The sequence below is a fragment of the Pelodiscus sinensis genome, chromosome 2 (genome assembly GCF_052426305.1).
Source record: "Pelodiscus sinensis isolate ZL-2025 chromosome 2, ASM5242630v1, whole genome shotgun sequence".
Lineage (NCBI taxonomy): Eukaryota > Metazoa > Chordata > Testudines > Trionychidae > Pelodiscus > Pelodiscus sinensis.
In genome coordinates this window covers 32,784,975-32,806,162 of record NC_143053.1, presented here as the reverse complement: position 1 = coordinate 32,806,162, position 21,188 = coordinate 32,784,975, and the positions used below count along the sequence as shown (strand labels likewise).

Sequence of the window (21,188 nt, the reverse complement as noted above, 5' to 3'; positions counted from 1 at the left end):
GGTGATGGAGTGTGCCTTTGGCTGCCTAAATGGGAGGTTCATGAGTCTCCTCACTTGCCTGGACCTCAGTGAGCAAAACATCCCCTATGTGGTGGCATGTTGTCTGCTCCACTACTTATGTGAGAGCAATGGGAGGACGTACCTGCAGGGTGGAGGCCAGAGGCTGATTGGCTGGTCAGGGCTTATGAGCAGTTGGACACTAGCACTGTAGAGAGAGCACATTAGGGGGCCGTGCTCATCCACAAGGCCTTGAGAAGACCGTTTCATCCAAGGCCACTTGTGAGACTTTTCCCCAGACCTGCATTGCCCATATGTGCCTTTGCTCCCCCACTTCTCCCCTACCCTCCCTTTGCCCCTTCTCTGCAGAGCAAATAAAGAGCCCTTTTTGTTTGGAAAACACAAATCTGTTTGTTTATGGGATATTCAATAGGCAAGGGACTAGGGAAAGAACCTGGAAGCGGGGAGGAGGACTGCTCAGGGATGGGGCTCGGATTGGTCCCTGCCTCAGGTAGCTCAGGAGATTTTGGCTGCCCAAGAGGTCCCACTACCATGTGTTCAGGGGCCCTAGGGGCCCCTGGGGAGTCTTGGAGGGGAAGCTAGGAGTTCAGGGACTAGGGTTGCCAGGTGTACGGTTTTGAACTGGACAGTCCAGTATTTGAGCTTTCTGTTCAGGAAACAAATTGAGAAAATATAAATGTTCAGTATTTTCTAAATAAGATGTAATGTAGATTGTGATATAATGTCAGGTGTGTCTGGTATTTTTGTTAAAACCATATGGCAACCCTAACGGGCAGAGACTTGGGAGAGCCAGGACTTCGGGGGTGGGAAACTGGGGGGAATTCGGGCGGGGAGGTGGCTGGTGGCCTGCTCCATCACAGAGATGAGGGAGAAGCACGTGGCCTCATGCTGGCATGCCAGTTCATCTCACATGATCGCCTTCTTCTGGTCAGCCTGGCGCTCCTGCTCCTGGTGCTACTCGTAAAACCCCCAGATGAGGGATTGGAAGCAGGCCATCTGGTCCCTCAGCAAGTCGTCTTGTATTTGCTTCCTCCAGCAGATCCCACAGAGTTGTGAAGATGGCATGGGAGGTGGTGGATGTGACAAACTCACAGAAGGCCCAGTTGTGAAGAAAAATGACAAGGACAGTCATCCCAGGAGACATTGTGTACGAAGCCTCACCCTATTCTCTGAGCCAATACTAAAGCTCAGATGATGGTGATGTGCTTCGAGCAAGGCTAATTGTTGCCTATACAATGGACGCTTTCCAGCATGGGCACAGATGTCCCAGGGGAGCATTGCAATACCCATGGATTGGGGACAAGTAGGCATGTGAAGACTGAGCAAGGCGCATGTGATCCCTTGCAACCCACCACCTGCCCCCATGTGAGCATAGGGAAAGTGATGGAACTCAACTGAAGTGCCTTCACTGGGATTGCACAAGGCCTGGGAGACATCCGGGGTGGGGGTGGGGTTAGCTCCAGGATGAGGAGCAGCTACTGGCTGGCGGGCATGGTGTCCTGTCTGGCTTGTTCCTTCTCCTCCTCGTCCTTGTCCACAACCCTGCCTTCATGGAGGATGACACTGAATGTATCCTTCCCGGACTCTGCGATAATTGTAGGGGTGGGGCATGACTGGCCCCCTTCCCAGGATGGCATCCAGCTGAACATAGTAGTGGCAGGTGTAAGAAGAAGCTCCAGAGCATCCTCTTTACTCCCTGGCCTTGCTGTAGGTCTGCCACAGCTCTTTGGTTTTCATGTGGATCTTGTCAAGGATCCACCTGTGTTCTTTTTCGGCCAAGCTGGCAGCCATCTGGCCATAGACATCTACATTCCTCCTCCTGGTGTGGAGATCATGGAGGTTGGTCTCCTCTCCCCCAGACCTCGATGAGGCCCACGATCTCCACACCAGTACAGGCTGATATCCTCTTTTGTCCCTGGCCAGGGGCATTTGAGGGTGCTGTGGGAGTGCTGGCAGCCATTGGGGGTGCAGAGGGAGCGCTGGGGTCACTCATGGCTCCAGTAATGAGTGCTGTGTAGCATGGGGCTGGCAAGGTTCTCCTCGTGCCACAAGCCCTTTCCCTCCTACCTGCTGCTTTAAACTCTGTAGGAGAAGGGGGGCACTGGAGATATCCGGAGTCTCCAGAGCAGCCACAAGTGCAGCTATGAGAGGCCTCTGGAGGCCAATCATTTTGAATTAGCAGCCACTGAGCATCCTCACTCACGCTATTTCGAAATAACAATTTTGAAATGAGCGTTATTCCTCAGGGAAAGCTGGAGTTGTTTTGAAATAACCAGCCCATTATTTTGAAATAACAGGCTTGGTAGTGTGGATGGTAGGGCTCTGGGACTAAGCAAATAATGCAAACAATATTCTACAAACACATTTTTAAATGAACTTGTTTCCTTCACATTTGCTTCACATTTACATCATTACTGTAGTATCTCAGCATCTTATACAGTAGTCTATTTCTCCTTACAAGAGCCCTGGGAGGTATGGAATAGAGTTTTCTGGAAAGCAGCAGTCACATTTCATGGACTATTTTGCTGTTCTAGATTTGGTTTTGCTCAGTGTAGAATGAAATCAAGATCTTTCAAACATTTGGGGGGAAAATGAGAGAGCCTGACAGCCCACCACTACAGAATAGCCAAATGCTGCACCTTAGGACGTTAGCAGCTAGTGCATCAGACAATATCCCTTGCTTGCCCAATGAATACTTAATGATTTCTATGAAATTCCTCTTCTCCTGAATTAGTTAGTGGAAAAAAAAAAAAAGAATAACCTGATAGCCCAGTGGTTAGGGCATGGGCTGAAAAAAATGTTTTACAAAAATATGTTGATTTTGACAACATTTCTGCAAAAAGTTTTCAATCTGCTCCAGGAGGGCAATATTATGATCCTTATTTCATGGGTAGGGAAATGAGGCACAGAAATTAACCTGACTTGCCCATGAAGTCTGTAGAAAAGCCAGCCACAAATTGAGGCCAGATCTTGAGGCTAGTGCCTTGAACACAAGTTCATCCTCTATCTGAATATCTGTACAAAGTGAATACAAATGGGGAGCAAATGTGAAGGAAACAAGTTCATTTAAAAATGTGTTTGTAGAATATTGTTTGCATTATTTGCTTAGTTCTGCTTACAATAAAAGGACTCTCTGGGTGTCACTGTTGAAAGAATGTGTAGTTGGTAAATTTCTTGCAAATATATTGCCATTCAGTTGTCTTCATCAGTATATTATTGTAACGTTTCCAGTTAGAAGATGGTCTTACATTACATTCTGACCATTTATTTACATGGTTTCTACCAGTTAGCATACCTTCGCTTTCAGAAGAACAGGTCAGCCCTGGAGAATTCTTTTTTGGCTTGCAGGTTGTGAAACTGGCTAGGTCTATACTACGGGGCTTTATCAGAAAAAGCAATTTGCGTAGCTTTTTCCGATCGCTTTTGCGGAAGAGGCTTTTCTGCCATTTGGTCCAGTCTAGATGGGACCAAATGGTGGAAAAGCCTCCTCTTTCAGTGGAGCCCTTATGCCTCATGAAACGAGGTATACAGGGCTCCCCGAAAGAGCGTGTTTGCTCTTCTGTGGAAAAAAAGCAGAAGAGCAAACGCGTTCCTTGGGCGTGGCAGGGTTCCTGAGGGATACTGTTAGTATCCCACAAAAACCCCATAGCCTGTGATCTTATTGGCTTCTGATGAACACTGTTGCCAAGCAGAATACTCTGACAGAGAGGAATTAAAATCTCAGCAGATGCTCTAAGCTGCAATTTGAGATGAGCAGGAATCTGATCAGAATGACTTCTTAGAGAGAGCCTGGAATTAGCTATATAGTTGCAAGACTTATTGGTTATATGATAAGCCTACTTTAAATATTTATAGGCAAGAAATGGTGACAAATATTTTATTAAAGAAATCTAATGAAATTCTATAATGAGAAAAATGTGACAACAACAGCTAGGGAAATAGTTTAATCAGCACCATTATTTTCCAAATATTAATTAATAATGACAACTTTACTGTGCATATAGCATTTTATTTCCTTTAAATTAAAGTCAGCTGCACATTTTCTACTTATCAGTGCTTCTAAAATTTCAAGACTGCCTTTTAGGATATAAAAGCAAGAGAGAGATAAATATCCGCTTCAAAAAATTATCACTTCAGAGGCAGTAGTTTCTGATTATTTAAACTGTAGCACTTACATTTTATATAAAAGAAGAGATGTTATCTTTTATAATACTATTTTAAATGGCATTTCTTTCCATTTATTATTGGATGTGCATCACTTTGATTTTCACCTGCATTGTTTTTATTGACTTTTAGAAGTATTTAAACTTTGATTTAATTTCTGGGATAAAGCACAATTAAACATTACTCCCCACAATATGTTGCCTATAGAATGCACAAGCACACATATAACTATCAGTTTTTCATGTGGCCCTTAAAAATGTATGATTTTTTTTTGCATGTTTCACAAATTTGGTATATTTCTTAAAGACCCAGTTCTTGCTATCAAGTAATTGAGAGAATCTTGGCTTTTATCTCTCTATACATAAATAAATGTTTTCCTGTGGGATGACACAATGATGTCATCACATCACTCTGCATCCTGCCTGCCTCCTCCCACTACTTTCCCCATGCTTGGGAGCTGTGACTGCCACATTTCAGCCTCCCTCCTCCTCTCTTCCTGGTGCCTAGAGGGAGAGCACTGGGCCTGGTAAGGCCTTGGCCTGGCTCCCCTCCAGCTGGGGGTAGGGTGAGGGGCCTGGCAAGGCCTTGGCCCACCCCTCCCCGGTGGGCAGGAGGAGAAAGCCAGGGCTGGTGGTGATGGTGGAGGAGGAAGGGGGCAGAGCTGGGGCTGGTGGGGCTTCAGCCGAGCCTGGTGGCTGTGGGGGGAGACCCGGGGCTGGTATGGCTTCAGCCCTGTCTCACAGCCTGGGGGGGGGGGAGGGAGAGAGGGATGGAGAGCATAGCACAGTCACACCTTGGCCTGACCCTCCCCAGTGGCCTGGGGGAGAGCTGGGGCTGCCTACCTGCAGAGAGAGGGGTTGGAGAGCATAGCACAGTCCCCTATCTTTTAAAAAAAGGTTGTGTCTTGCCCTTTTAGTTATGGGGAACACTTTTAAAACATGAACCACAGAGGGTCAAAATCCAGAAGGGAAAAATTAGAAAGAATCCAACATTTCTTATTTTTTAATTGTCATGGCTTTTAAAGTTCATCTCGTGATTTTTGGGAGTCAGTCATGATTTCAGAGTTAGCAGTATTGCTAGTAAAAGAAATAGACAAAGTCCTCAGTATCTGTTTCATTGTTCACTATTACTTGCCTGTAATTATTAAAGGAAATACTTGAATACGAACATAATATCTCTATTTGCTTAGTAATCTCATACAACTTTCAAATTTTTAAGGGCCACCACTCTCTCTGGTTAGCACCCAACCTAATCTCCGGTGTAACATATCCATAAAAATTCAATGGCTATAAAGAGGCTTGCTATTTGTAGAAAGTTATGATGGCATCTTTGCCAACTTAACAGTGGACCTAAATTCATTTGTAATGTAACTTCATTGTCTTCAAGGGGACAACATATAAGGGAAGAATTTTGACTCGTGTCACAAAGGCAAAACATGCTGGAAAAAAAAAATCACAGCTTATTCAATTGGGAAGAGGAGGGAAGAGAGAGAACAACAAACAGCAGAAATTTCCCTTCTAACCCAAACAATGACAGGTCTTGAGGCTATATCATGAATTTGCAACAGCCAGTGAGGGTTGTAGATCTTCTTTCAATTGGTACGTCTTACTGTTTCCTCTTGCTGGTTGGCAATCTGCTTCAAAGAATTGACACTGGTACGCTTGAGGGTTAAGCTGCAGCTGTGATTCTTGACCTATGGGTAATATACACTTGTCTCCTGAGTGTTGTCAATTCTATCAACTCCCCCCCTCCACCTCACATTCCACTGCAATCGGCAAGATATACTGTTATTTATTATTTCGTATTTAACCACCAACTGCTGTAACAGCACACAGCTGTGTTATTGTTAGAAAAGGTAGCCTCTTAACTTTGTATTTCTTTAACTGAGTGAAAAGTGCCATGGCTATAGTATGACAGCAATGCTGCTGGACAGAGTAGCTTATGAGAGTCCAGCTGACGTTAGATGTCAAGACATGAATGATGAGAATTCTCAATAGAGCAGGTGGTATTTACACTGGTATTTTGGTATTTCCAAGACTCATGACTGTTCTTTATCCTTCACAGATACAGTAACTGGGGGACTTTATGGGCTAACTTTGATTAAAATTTACAAGAAAGAATTAGATTAAGATCTAATGTTGCCTCCTTTTAGGTGAGACACATGGGCTACGTCTAGACTGGCATGATTTTGCGGAAATACTTTTAATGGAAAAGTTTTTCCGTTAAAAGTATTTCCACAAAAGAGCGTCTAGATTGGCACGGATGCTTTTGCGCAAAAGCATCTGTGCCAATCTAGACGCGCTTTTGTGCAAGAAAGCTCTGATGGCCATTTTAGCCATCGGGCTTTCTTGCACAAAAAATTAAGATGCCTGTCTACACTGGCCCTTTTGCACAAGTGGGCTTATCCCTGAGTGGGAGCGGGAAAGTATTTATGGAAGAAGCACTGATTTTGTACATTACAAAGTCAGTGCTCTTGCGCAAATTCAAGCGGCCACTGTAGACAGCTGGCAAGTTTTTTGAATATTCTCAGACCAACAAGGCAACAAAAACACTGTATGCAATATTGACAGTACTTGTCACATTGAAACGTGCACCTTTTCAGAGGCAAGAAAAAGTAGTAAATGATCATTTAGAAGTACATTTTTGAAGGTGCTTGAGGTTTTTGGTGTCTAGCATGAACCCCTTTGCTCTCACTGATGAGCATAAGAATTTGTTGGGTCAAATCTCTCCTGCCTAAGACCTCTGATGGGGTGTACAAATCCTACCATGGGCAATGAGGACTTGAGGAGCTGCTCTGGGCTCAGCCAGCCTACCCTGCTCCATCTGTAGGAAATACTCCAACTGGAGAAGGAGTTAAAAGGCAGGCAAGAAGCTTATTTAGGGGCAGTCTAGGGAAGAGAGTGATCTTACAGAACAATTGCCAAAAGGAGGACTTGCTCTGGAGATAGTTGGAGAGGGAAGTATTCACTTCTCCTCCCCATATGGACTCAGTTTTGTTATTTCTCTTTTATTTTGTTTGGGGAAAAGCCGTAGGACAGTCCTAGCCCTGGCCCAGGAGGATGGGCAACACTATGGGAAGAGGCAGCTGCCACCTGAGCGAGAAGAAACTACCATATCTCCGGCAGCTGCCCTCTCAACACAAGGCACTTTCTGGCAATCTTCTTGCTGCCTTAAACCAGGTGGCAACTTTGGGACAATCTTGGGGAGAGGGTGATAGGAAATGGCTGCCTTACACAGTATTGGCAGTCAGATCACTGACAACACTGAAAGGTCCCTGGGTAAGAACCTAATGGAGTTGAGGGCCTGGGATTCCTTACTAACAGCCCCCTGTCCCTGCATATCATAAGGCCCATACCCTGACCACTAGGCCATGCCTAGTGCTGGTCATAAGAATACTCACAAATACGCAATAGAATAACTAGCATTAGAATTCAGGAAATCCTGGCTCCTTACTCTGTATGGGTATGTCTACACTGCAAAGTTAATTCAAAATAACGGCTGTTATTTTGAATTAACTTTAATAGCATGTATACATGCAAACCGCTATTTCAAAATTAATTTGAAATAGCGGAGCGCTTAATTCGAATTTGGTAAACCTCATTCTATGAGGAGTAACGCCAAATTCGAAATAGCTATTTCAAATTAAGTGCTGTGTAGACACTTAATTTGAAATAGGGGGCCTCCAGCCCTTCTCAGGGAGCCATGCTGGCCACTCTGGGCATAACCAGGAAAACTTACTCTGCTCTCCCCCAGCCCCAGAGCCATTAAAGGGGTAGACCCTGGCCACAGTGCCTGTGCCAGCTCCAAGCCTGCCAGCCCAGAGCCAGCAGTGGCCACCCTGACCCAGTGGCCCCAAAACACGAGCCAGCAAGCCACTGTCAGCCAGCCCTCCATCACTCCCCAGGAGCAGTCTGCCAGCTCGCAGGAGCCTGACAGGGGCTGGAGAAGGTGGGTGCCTTCCTGGTCCAGGGTGGAGATCATGGACCTTATTCAGGTTTGGGGAGGATGCTCCCAATGCCCATGATCTCTGCGCTAGATGGAGGAATGCAGCCATCTATGGCAGGATAGCTGCCAGCCTGGCTACCAAATGTAATCCCAGGAGCAGGTTTGCATGAAAATCAAGTTGGTCCGGTGAGACCCCCAACCCTGAGCTTCCCCTCCCCCCTTTTCCCCTTGCTTCCCCCTTCCAGCTCCTTCTTCCCAGCTTTCCCCCTCCCCTCTCCCACCCTCTCTCTTCTTCTCTCCCATCTCCTTTTCCCAATCTCTGTAGAGGTTCACCCCCCCCCCCAGTTTTGTTCAATGAACCCAGTTCCTATTTTTGAACACGTGTCTTTTGTTTGACATCAGGAAGGGTGGGCTAGGAAGTGGTAAGTGGAAGGACGTGAGGGAGGAATGGGGTATGAGTCCCCAGTGGGGAGGACCAGGGTGGCTCTGTGGGTTCCTCATGGTGGATGCTCTCCTGCAGGGCCTCCTGTATCCTGACAGCCCCCCAGATGGCAGCCTGCAGCCAGGGATGGCCCTAGACAGGGTGCCAGTTGCTGGCAGCTAAAGCAAACCATGCAATTGGCATCCCCATCTCCAAACCCCTCAATGACATTGCACCACTATTTGGTGCCCCATTTAACTTGGTGCCCTAGGAAACTGCCTAGTTCGCCTATATGGCTGGTCCGCCCCTGCTTGCAGCAAGTGCATCCGGGCTGATGGCAACGACCCCACGAGATTCACTGGCGTGCCCAGGGGCAGCTCTGGCTCCATGTGGCAGAGTGCTGTGGTGTCCTGAGTGTGGGCACCCATTGCACTCCAAGACAGGATGACTTTGCTGTCCCTCATTGAGGTAGACAAGCAAGCGGGGATCCCTGAGAACTGTCTGTCCGGGGTGGGGGTAGGGTCCCTTTAAGCATGGAGCTCAGTTAGCCTCAGGTAGCAGCCCCACATACTAAGTCCTAACCTGATGCCCTGCTGGCACTGGTTCCAGCCAGCCTTAACTTCAGTTCAGGGTCCCTCAGTGTGGACGTGCTATTTCAAAATAGGTTTTGTGTGTAGATGCGTTAATTTGAATTAGCTTAATTCGAATTAACTATTTTGAATTAAGTTAACTCAAAATAATGCTGTAGTGTAGACACACCCTATGTTCCGAGCCTACTGCTCCTCAGGCGTTGATGCTACTTAGCATCTCAGATTAATAAGATCACAGCGCAAGCTTCTGTGACTGGTGATCAAAACACTATTGTGCAACACTGGCAGAAAATGTCCTTCAACTCACTGAGACCCTTTTGGAAGAGAAAGTCCTAGGCAACAAGCAGGCTCAACAACAAAAACTAGAGGAAGCAGCAGCCTAAGAAGAAGCCTGACCAGTGTTAGTGCCAATGACTTTAGCAGTGGCACAGGGCTGCAGCAGTAGGAACTCCTGCATTCTCAATGGTAATCTGCTCGCTCTCTTGTTCTGGAACCGATAGAGGGATTTGTTCCTGAGGGAACAACAGTTAGCTAAGAATTTACCTAAGAAGGAAAGGGTAGTAGAATGGGAAATCTTAGATGTTATGAGAAGTGCTGAAGGATGGGGCACAGACTGCAGGGGGGAGTGCACCTCTTGGCCTGGGAGCATGGAGAATGGGTAGAAGAGTGCAGAGAAGGGTTTGGGGAGTCAGAGGAAGAGTCCCAAATTGAACATTTAAGGGATGTGGGGGATGGCATACTTAAGTTTTGCAAGGGATGGCAGATTGGCTTGAGTGGCTTCTGCATGCAGCTGCCATTTGCCCCCTTTCCTAAATCTTTAACAAACATAGTAAATGAGCTGTTCCCCAGCCCTGGTCCCCTGCTGAAGTAAGTGGCCCGGTTTGCCATGTGTGGTTGTAAGGGCAGAAAAGAGCATGGAGACCCTTTGCTGCAACCCTGCTCCTGAACAGCATTGCTGGGTGAGTGTGTGAGGCAGGATGGGAGAAGCCCCTGCATTGTGGCTCAGTCTCTAGCAGAAGATGGCGGCAGTGGAAGTCCCAGTACGCTCTGAACCTGTCCCTGGAAGAAGCCACAGGGCAGTGGGGAAAGCCCCCAGCACTTCCCATCCCTGTCCCCAGCAGAAGCTGGCAAAGGGCCATCAGCCCCTGTATTTGGCAGAACACAGGGCAGCAGGGGAAGCCTCTTCATCTGAATGTACTTTCTGGCAGGAGCGCTAGGCAGAAGGAATGGGAGAGGATCCCGCTCCCCAGCCCTGGTCCCCTTCTGAAGCACAGAGGTACCAGGGGAAGCCACAGCACCTAGATCCGCCACTGCAGCCCTAGTACTGGAGGTTCCCTCACTACCTGTCTCAGCCTCAGGGCTGAGGTGTTCTCACTCCCTGCTGTGGTGGGGGGCAGAGCTTCTGTGGTCTTGGGTCCACAGTGAGGGGGGCAAACAGGAGAGGACCCTGGGTGAAATGGGATGGGGAGAAGGGGCAGGAAGGGCTGGAGTTATGGAAGGGGCGGAATGGGAGTGGGACCAGAGGTAGAAAGGCTGGGAAGGGGGCTCAGGCCTAGGGCCAAGGAAACCTTAAGCTGCCTCTAATTTAGCACAAAAATAAGTCTATATGGTCACTATTTGATTGGCAGTTTTGTGAAAGCAATAGAAAGGCCTTTTCATTGCATGGCTTAAACTGCTGATGACCTGAAAGTGCCCAAAAATAACAATGGAAACAAATTTCAAAAATACCAAGTGACACTGGGAATCAAAAAGATTTCACTCCTAGGTTCCTAAAGCTCCAACCCTGTGGAGGCTTAGGCCTGCTAATGCCATCTCATGGCTTTCACTTTAACAGTAATTAATTTCCTATAATTTCCAACTGGAAACAGGATCTTTTGAATGTAATTGCCACTATAACCCTATTGCTGACTTTACAGCTAGTAAGACAGATTGGTGTCTGAAGATGGAAAATGAGCTGTTGAAAGAACAAGTTGCAGTGTGTTTGCTACAGAAGGACTTGCTAGAACTCCTAGAAAGTCTCTTAGTTTCTTTGCATGTGCAGGCAAAGAGATGATGAGCTAGAGTGGGGAAAATCCCACTCTGGCTAGCACAGGCCTTGCTTTTGTTCCGAGCTTATCCCTAAAATAGGTTAATCCTTAAAGCTGCTTTTGCAGCTCATATTTCCCCTTCTGTTTTTCTTTCTCTTTTCTCTTCCTTTCCTGCTTAATTCCTCCTTTTTCTTATTGCTGGTTTGTTAGGAATGCAACCTAACAATTGTGACACAAAATCTGTACTTCTCCAGGTTCCCATCTGTACAGAACTGCTGACAGGATTTTTTTTCTGGTACCAGGAGAAAAGGAGTTGGGCAAGCTCAGCACAAATTATCAGCTATTTCTAATTAGTGCCTAGAGGCCCCAATCAAAACTGGAGCCTTACTGTCAGCAGTAGTTGCATTAGTGGAGCTCAAAATAAAACCCAGCTCTCCTGGGTTCCAGTTTGGGAGCTATCTGCTGCCTCTCATGTATAAAATGTATCACTTTAAAACAATGTAAACAAAAGGAGCAAAAATGTGAGTCAGTGAGAAATTGTTCCCTTTAAAGACATACAGTGTAAATCTAGGTAGGTAGATTGTTCAGGGAAAAAAACAAAGATAATAGTCTTCTTTGATATCTCAGGGTACGTCTAGACTACAGGGTTTTGTCGACAGAAGTTTTGTCGACAGATACTGTCGACAAAGCTTCTGTCGACAAAGAGCATCTAGACTACATTCAGTTCTGTCGACAAAGCAAGCTGCTTTGTCGACAAAAGCCTGTAGTCTAGACGTACCTCTAGATGCAATAACACCTTCTGTCGACAGAACTCTGTTGACAAAAGGCGTTATGCCTCGTAAAGTGAGGTTTACCAGGGTCGACAAAACTGCTGAGTTCTGTCGATGTTATGTCAACAGAACTCAGCCTTAGTGTAGACGCAGGTATAGTTTTGTCGACAAAAGTCCACTTTTGTCGACAAAACTCTGTAGTCTAGACACACCCTCAGTTGTGGCTCATGTATGCCGTGCTCCAAGCACACCTGCCTCTTCTTGTTCAGCTTCATCGGCATTCTGGGCAAAGCTGATTATGACAACACAGATAAAGCCTAGTAGATGTGTACACAGAATTAACTGTGTGTCTACACAGACGGGCAAAATTCGAATTATGACATGTAACTTCAGCTACATCAATTGCGTAGCTGAAGTCAAAATAGCTTTGTGGTTTTTGGTTCTGTCTACACAGGAAGTCGAAGGAAGAACACTCTTCCATTGACTTCCCTTACTCCTCGTGAAATGAGGGTTACCAGAGTTGGAATAAAGTTCTCCAGCTCACTATTTCAAAATAATGGCTTGCTGTGTAGATGTGCTTTTTGTTATTTCAGAATAACATAAGTTATTCCGAAATAACGCTGCTGTGTAAATATAACCTAAGTGATTTCTGCTTTTCAGACATGACAGCTATGCATTTTAAAGGGACAAGGGAGGTGAGGTAACATCTTTTATTGGACCAAGTTCGGTTGGTGGAAGATAAAACACTGAAAAATGAATTTTAAAGACACTTTCATGAGGGCTAGTAACTATTTCACACACCCCTCCCCCCATATTTTACTAATTTTTTGATAGGCAGTTGATGTGGGAAATCACAAGTTAATTTACTCAGTTATACAGCAACCAGTATATTTGCTATGTTTAACCTACTCAGGTACATCTATATTCTTAGATCATTACAGCATTTTAAAAGGTTACTTCCCTGCTATGCAGGCTGTGCTTAAATAGAGCTGCTGACTTCAGAGCCAGCATAGATGGCTTCTTTTAGATGAATAAATAAATTACTTCTGGAGTCAGGGTGATGTCAAGTTTATTCCAAATTCTTCTGTGAGTAGAGAGTTGGATATAATTGAGAGATCAGCAGTCATAAGGGTAATGAGGTCACACCATCTAGGTTTACTATAACATTCGTAAGACATCAAGTCTGTTCCTGACATGGCACGTTCAGCTAACATATGCTGGTAACTATAGCTTCCCTGTACCAATTGGTTTGGAAACCTGAAACCATCTTTAGGCAGCCTTCAGCTTGCTGTTTGACATGGCTAGATGACATACCATGCCCTTACATGTGAAACCATTTAGGTGACCTTCCTTAAAATTAATTCCAAACCTGTCTGTCAACGAGCAAGATTTACTAATGGAATTGTTCCTTTTTAAATCAGGAGAGGTTACAGTCCATGCAAAAAGGTTATCAAAGAAAGTGCAAGTAGCTAATTAGTGGATTCATTTATTTATTCTCCCATTTAGTTATACTACCTGGCTGTGCCCCCTGCTCGGTGCGCATGTGAACCCCCCTCTCATGAGGGATAGGCAACCCTGGCTTTCTCCCACCCCGTCCACCAGGGAGGGCTGGACTGCGGACGCACCAGTCTGGGTCTTTTCTCCCTTCCTCCTCTTCCTTCCCCCACCATCACGAGCCCCTTCTCCCTCCTCTGCCACACCAGCCCAGGGCCCTTCTCCTTCCCCTGTCACACCAGCCCAGTCTCCCTTCTCCCCCTTCCCTTTGACGCATCAGCCAGGGTTCTTTCTCCCTTCCTCCCCACAAGCCAGGGTTTCCCCCCCCACCAGCCCAGGCCCTTTGTCTCCCTCCCCCAACCCTAACTCTCCCCTCTGCCAGCCACGGCTTGCACCAGGCTCAGTTCTAACCCTGGCAGACAGGGAGGAGCAGGGGTGTCCGCCCGCTTGCTCCATGTGGGGCACAGTGAGGCACAGGTAGTTCATGTGCATGTGGTGCTCTGCGGCACTGCAGCCTACTGAGGTGGGGAAAGCAGCAGTGCAGGGGGCCACTGTCCTGACCTCTCCACTGTGCAGTCCCCCCTGTGCTGTTCACTGCCTCAGGTCTGCCCACAGAACCCAGGGCTGCCTGTCCGCCCGCCGGGAGCTGAAGGGAAACAGCTGACAGGTCAGTGCAGCTGGCTCCCCTGGGTGACTTGGGGGTGCTTTGGCAGCCACAGTAAGTGCAGCTGCTGGGGAGGGGTGAGTCTGAGTGGGCAGCTGGACTCCGGGTGGGTGGGCATTGCGCTCTGGCTCCCAAGAGCTTGGAGGCACGGGAGCCCCCAAGAGCCCACATAAACCAGGATGGGAGCCCCACTCCTACTGCCTGTCCCCAGGATGCCGTCCCAAGCATTGTACCCTGCTCTTCCCAGCCCTGGGCTGTCAGCTGCGATGTGGGATTTGCCAGTAGTGTGCCACATTTCTCGGTGTTGAAAGCCCTGTGGGGTGGGGATGGAGGAGGGGAGCAGGGGCTTGGTTTAAAATAGCAATTCCAAGTGGAGAGGGGAAGCAGTGAGGTTAGGCTCAAGTTGGGAGAGGGGCCAAGGGGGAAAGAGGGAGGCAGGACACAGAGTGACCTGGTGGTATCACTCTGTTGTCCTGCAGGAAAAACTTTTAAAATATATAGAGAGAGATTCAGCTTCTGTGAAATACTTTATTCATGGAACTAGAAACATTAGTGAAAAGAAAGACTTTTATTTGATCTTTCAGTCCTTCAGTCTCTCAGTGCCCACCTGCAAAATGGGGACAAAATCACTCCGTCACTTCACAAGTGTTTTGTTAGTTTGAATTAATGTTTGTGTAGTACTTGCATGTTATAGTGATAAGACCTACAGAAAAGAACATGAAGGAATGAATAATTCTGTCTTCAGAGCATAATTTGAATAGGTTGCAGTGAAGATATGGAGCTACATATTGAAAGTGAGGATGAAATAAAATATTCAGTAACTGCTCCCTGTGCACTGAATAAAGCAGGGTCCTGTGGAAAAAATAGTATATGATCATGTAATTAAAGACACTGTCATAATTAATATACATAAGGGGGGACATATTGACAGGCAACCTTAATTCTGTCTTTTTCTAACTTTTAGAGCTCGTCTAGATTACATTCTTCTGTCAAGAGAGGGATGTAAATGAGCCGGATCGAAAGTGCAAATGAAGTGCGGATTTAAATATCCTGTGATTCATTTGCATATTCATGTCCAATTGCTGTTTTGAAAGAGGGTATTTTGAAAGTGAAACCACAGTCTGGATGCGGTTCTTAAAAAAAAAAAAAAAAAAATAACCCACCCTTTTTCGGAAGAACACATACTCCTCATTTTTTCAGGCATGCAGGTTCTTTCAAAAAAGGTGTTTTGGTTTTTTTTAAAGAACCATGTCTAGACTGTGGTTTCACTTTTGAAATACCCTTTTTTGAAACAACGATTGGACACGAAAATGCAAATGAAGCGTGGGATATTTAAATCCGCACTTCATTTGCACTTTTGATCCTGCTCATTTATATCCCTCTTCTGACAGAGGGATGTAATAAAATGTTCTGGTGGCACAATTCCTCCACAACACACTTTTTGGAGTGTTTCTATTTTTCAGAACTGAATCAGGCAGACTAACAAGTCGGACAAATTCTAAATGCAGGTGAGTGTTACTTTAAAGAAGGCAATACATCAGTGGGTTCAGGCTATATTTTACAACTGGTTTTAAACTTATTGTATATTGTCTGTAAAGATGAAATGGAATTTACTTTTTTTGTTGTACCTCAATGGCTCCTTCTTATCTGTCTTTCCATCTCATGAGATGCTTATCCTAATTGTTCTTTAGTACTCTTGTGAATACGTTTAATTGCTTCCAAGAGGTCTATAAAGAAAATAGTAATTGAAGTCAGAGTGTGTGTTTAAAATGATGCCTTAAGCTTTGAAGCATTTCACTGGAATCTTAAGGTAAGATGCAAAGGTTAAGCATCAACAGATTTCTTACTTCCATTTTACTCCAGGGGAAAATGATCCCGAAGCCCTGCCAATGCACACTGCTATATTAAAAAAAAATGAGCAACATGTCTGGCAATGACAGATTAATTTATGGGAGTTCCAGCCCAAAATTTGTGAATCAAACCCTTGTATTTCCTGACTGATGTAAGAGTCATGAATGACTAGTGCCACTCATGACAACAAAATAGCCTATGTTTCATTCAGGGAAGGAATCTTCTCCTCCTTCATCAATCATGCAACAATTCAATCAACACTGAAAAACCCATCCTGGGTACATTAGTTCTAATGAACAACCTCTGAGTTCATTGATTCCTGAGCCAGGTCATAGAGAAGTTCAAGGCTGATTGCAAGTATGTCTTATTAAAGCTAACATACTAGACCTGGTACAGTTAGGATTCGGGTCAGGATATTGCTTTAATGGAACTGATGGATAATCCCTTTGTCAAAGGATAGTAGACAGACATTAGTCACACCTTCTAAATCTCTCTGCAGTGTTTGACACTGTTGACTATGAGATGTTACTGTTCCACCTGAGGGTATGTCTACACTGCCACCCTAGTTCGAACTAGGCTGGCTAATGTAGGCATTCGAACTTGCAAATGAAGCCCAGGATTTAAATATCCTGGGCTTTATTTACATGTTCACGGGTGCCGCCATTTTTAAATGCCCTGTAGTTCGAACTCCCCACCCGCAGCTACACGCGGCATGGACTAGGTAGTTTGAATTAAAGATCCTAATTCGAACTACCATTACTCCTCCTGCAATGAGGATCCTGGGCTTCATTTGCAAGTTCGAATGCCTACATTAGCCAGCCTAGTTCGAACTAGGGTGGCAGTGTAGACATACTCTTAGAGAGGCTGGGCAGTCCAGAGAAATACACTAAAATACTTTATCCTGCCTTGAGGAATGGATCCAGTGAGAAATTATGGGAAACTGAACCTCTGCCACTAGTCCCATAAGGATCAATTCTCTCTCTGGTCCTATTCAGCATCTACATGTAGCCTTTAGGTAAATTGGTCAGATGATAGGAAATCAATATTGTAGCATGTTTCTTCCAGGATAATAGAGAGAGAAAATGGGTATGATATATTTTACTGGACCAACTTCAGTTGGTGAAAGAGACAAGCTTTTCAAGGATACAAAGAGCTCTGTCCAACATAAGTTGTTCTAATCAAAGATAGAACCTCACCTACCTAGTCTCTCTAGTGTCAGTGATATGCAGATGATACACAGCTCTACCTATCCTTCACCACATACAACCACAGTCTTAGCACCAAGAGAGCCCAGTTCTTCAGTGAGATCAGCTGAGAAGAGTTGGATGAAACTAAACTCAGATAACACAGAGGTGATGCTGTTATACAGAAGAAAAAATTGTGTTTATAGCCGCAGTGCTGTTGTCTTTGGCGGCAGGTACACATCAACAGTTCTTTGGTTCAGACTATTTTTGGATTCCCCTCTTACATAGCAGCATCTACAAATAATGCTTTCAACCATCCCTACTTGTCTACAAAAATCCAGCCCGACCTGGTGGATGATGACCTGGCCTCAGTTATACATGCCTTTGTTATCTCCTACCTGCATTACAGCGGTGTGATATACCTGGAAATAGAGCCTTGAGCCCCTAAAAAACACCCACTTTTACATAACTTAGTAGCTCATCTCCTCTGCAATACAAGTTACTGGGAGCACATCCACAACTACTCTGTTCTTATAGAACATTGAGCCAAGTTCAATATCCTTCTCTTCAAGGCACTCAATGGTATGGACCCAACATAGAATTATAGAACACTAGAACTGGAAGAGACCTTGAAAGGTCATCAAATCCAATCCCCTGTCCTCATGGCAGGACCAAGCACCATCTGCATCATCCCTGACAGATGTCTATCCAACCTGCTCTTAAATATCTCCAGAGGTGGAGATTCTACAGACTCCCTAGGCAATTTATTCCAGTGCTTATCCACCCTGACAACTAGGAATTTTTCCCTAATGTCCAACCTAAACTTCCCTTGTTGCAATTTAAGCCCATTGCTTCTTCTCCTATCATCAGAGATTCAACAGAACATTTTTTCTCCTTCCTTCTTTTAACACACTTTAGATGCTTGAAAACTGCTTTCATGTTCCCTCTCGGTCTTCTCTTTTCTAAATGAAACATACCCAATTATTTCAGTCTTTCCTCATAGGTCATGTTTTCTAGACTTTTTAAATAATTTTTTATGCTCTTCTGTAGACCTTCTCTAATTTCTCCACATCTCTCATGAAATGCGGTGCCCAGAACTGGACACAAAACTCCAGCTGAGGCCTCATCAGTGCAGAGTAAAGCAGAAGAATTACTTCTTGTGTCCTGCTCTCACCATTCCTATTAATGCATCCCAGAATCATGTTTGCTTTTTTCCCCCAACAGTGTCATGGTATTGACTCATATTTAAATTGTGGTCCACTATGACCACTGGATTCCTTTCTGCAGTATTCCTTCCTAGACACCCACTTCCCATTTTGTATGTATGAAACTGATTGTTCTCTGTAAGTGAAGTACTTTACAGGCAGTCCCCGGGTTACACGGATCCGACTTACATCGGATCCCTACTTACAAACGGGGTGAGGCAACCCCGCACTAGCTGCTTCCCCCCAGCTGACCAGGGAGATGCGAAGCTAGCGCCCCCCCCCCCCAGCAGACCAGGAAGATGCAGAGCAGCTTTTCTCAGCAGACACCTCAGCTTGAGAATAAAGGACTGAGGGAAGTGAGGTGTGGGAGAATAAAACTGAGCTCTGGAGAAATGTTTGGCTAGAGTTTCCCCTACAATATGTACCAGTTCCGACTTACATACAAATTCAACTTAAGAACAAACCTACAGTCCCTATCTTGTACGTAACCCGGGGACTGCCTGTACATTTGTCCATATTGAACCTCATCCTATTTACCTTAGACCATTTCTCCAGTTTGTCCACATCATTTTGAATGATTGCCCTGTCCTCCAAAGCACTTGCAATCCCTCCCAGCTTGGTACTGTCCGCAAACTTTATGTGTGTACTGGCAGTCCCCGAGTTACGTGGATCCTACTTATGTCAGATCCGCAGTTACGAACGGGGTTTTTCTCGCCCCAGAGGACGGGAGCGGCAGGACGCCCAGATGCGCCGCGGTCCCGCCGCTCGCGTCCTCTGGGGCGAGAAAAGCTGCTCCGCGTCTCCCAAAGCCGCGGAACATGCGGGCAATGGGACAGCCCAGACGCGCCGCGGCTGTCCCGCTGCCGGCGTCCTCCGAGGCTTTGCTCCCTGTCTCCCTGGTCTGCTGGGGGGGGGGGGCCCCCAGCAGCCCAGAGAGATGCGGAGCAAAGCCGCGGAGGACCCGGGCAGTGGGACCGCGGTGCGTCTTGGTCCGCCGCCCGCGTCTCCCTGGTCTGCTGGGGGGGGGGGGCACAGCTAGTATGCCCCCCCCCCCCAGCAGACCAGGTTTTTCTCCGGACGCCTGTGGTAGAGCAGCTGGGGCGCTGCCAGTTGGTCCCACAGTGCTGCTCTGGGTGCTACTGGACCAACCCGGCAGCACCCCAGCTGCTCTGCCCCAGGCGTCCTGATTCAGCCGCTGCTGGTCAGTTTCAGCAGCGGCTGAATCAGGACGCCTGGGGCAGAGCAGCTGGGGTGCTGCTGGGTTGGTCCAGTAGCACCGAGGAGCGGCGCTACTGGACCAACCCAGCAGCACCCCAGCTGCCCTGCCCCAGGCGTCCCCAAGTCAGCCACTACTGAAACTGACCAGCGCTGACTACAGGAAGCCCGAGGCAGAGTTACTCTGTCCCGGGCTTCCTCGAATCAGCCGCTGATCAGTTTCAGCAGCAGCTGACTTGGGGACGCCTGGGGTTTTTAAGCTGAATCTGTATGTTAAAGTCGGAACTGGCGTTCAGATTCAGCCTGTTGAAACTGATCAGCTGATTCCAGGAAGCCCGGGGCAGAGCAATTCTGCCTCGGGCTTCCTGTAGTCAGCCGCTGGTCAGTTTCAGCAGCAGCTGAATCTGGATGCCAGTTCCGACTTACATACAGATTCAACTTAAGAACAAACCTACAGTCCCTATCTTGTACGTAACCCGGGGACTGCCTGTACTCTCTATGTCATTATGTAAATCATTGATTAAGATGTTGAACCGAACTGTTCCCAAAACTGATCCCTGATGAACCCCACTTGTTATGCCCTTCTAGCATGACTTTGAACCATTAATAATTACTCTCAGAGAGTGGTCAGCTAAACAGTTATGCACCCACCTTATAGTAGCCTCATCTATCTTGTATTTCGCTAGTTTATTAATGAGACGGTAATGTGAGATTGTATCATATGCTTTACTGAAATCAAGGTATATCATGTCTACTGCCTCTCCCTTATCAACAAGGCTTATTATCTTATCAAAGAAAGCTATCAGGTTGGTTAGACATAATTTGAATACATGCTGACTGTTACTTATTACTATTATATTCCAGATGTTTGCACGGGGATTTCTTAATTATTTGCTCCATTATTTTTCTTGGCACAGAAGTTAAGCTGACTGGTCTGTAGTTTCCTGGGTTGTCCTTATTTCCCTTTTTATAAATGCGCACTATATTTGCCCTTTTCCAGTCTTCTGGAATCTCTTTCCATTTTCCATTTCTTTTCAAAGATGATAGCTAGAGGCTCAGATACCTCCTCTACCAGCTCCTTGAGTATTCTAGGATGCATTTCATCAGACCCTATTTACATGAAGGCATCTAATTTTTCTAAGTAATTTTTAACTTGTTCTTTTCTTATTGTCACTTATGTACCTACCCAGTTTTCACCGGCATTCACTATGTTAGATGTCCAATCGCTACTAACCTTCTTGGTGAATACTGATACAAAGAAGTTGGTAAGCTCCTCTGATGTTTCCACTTTTTCTGTTACTGTTTTTCCCTCTCCACTGAGCAGTGGGCTTTCCCTGTCCTTGGTCTTCCTCTTGCTTCTAATATATGTGTAGAATGTTTTCTTGTTACCCTTTATGTCTCTAGCTAGATTGAGCTCATTTTGCCTCTAGATACTTATTTGTTTTGATTCACCCATATTCAAACTTTTGAATGAAGCACAGAAAGGAAGACAATGATCGACAGCTTCACAACTCTGACAAAATAGAATGTTTTACCATCATGATAAAATTTGTGTGGGAGAGCTTTTTGTGGGACTAACCTCAAATGGAATCAAACTCTATAAGAACTAAGGACTGTCACATAAATCCCTTTTTTTTCTG

At 45.8% G+C, this 21,188-nt stretch overlaps 1 long non-coding RNA gene across 1 annotated transcript in view; it reads left to right on the top strand.

The window, feature by feature from the left end:
• The first annotated feature begins 12,296 nt into the window (after window positions 1-12,296).
• LOC142826965 (uncharacterized) overlaps window positions 12,297-21,188 on the top strand; it is a 29,500-nt gene continuing 20,608 nt past the window's right edge. The window contains exons 1-2 of the long non-coding RNA XR_016348693.1: window positions 12,297-14,096; window positions 15,557-15,601. This is a non-coding gene — a long non-coding RNA (uncharacterized LOC142826965). The remainder of the gene's footprint in view (window positions 14,097-15,556; window positions 15,602-21,188) is intronic.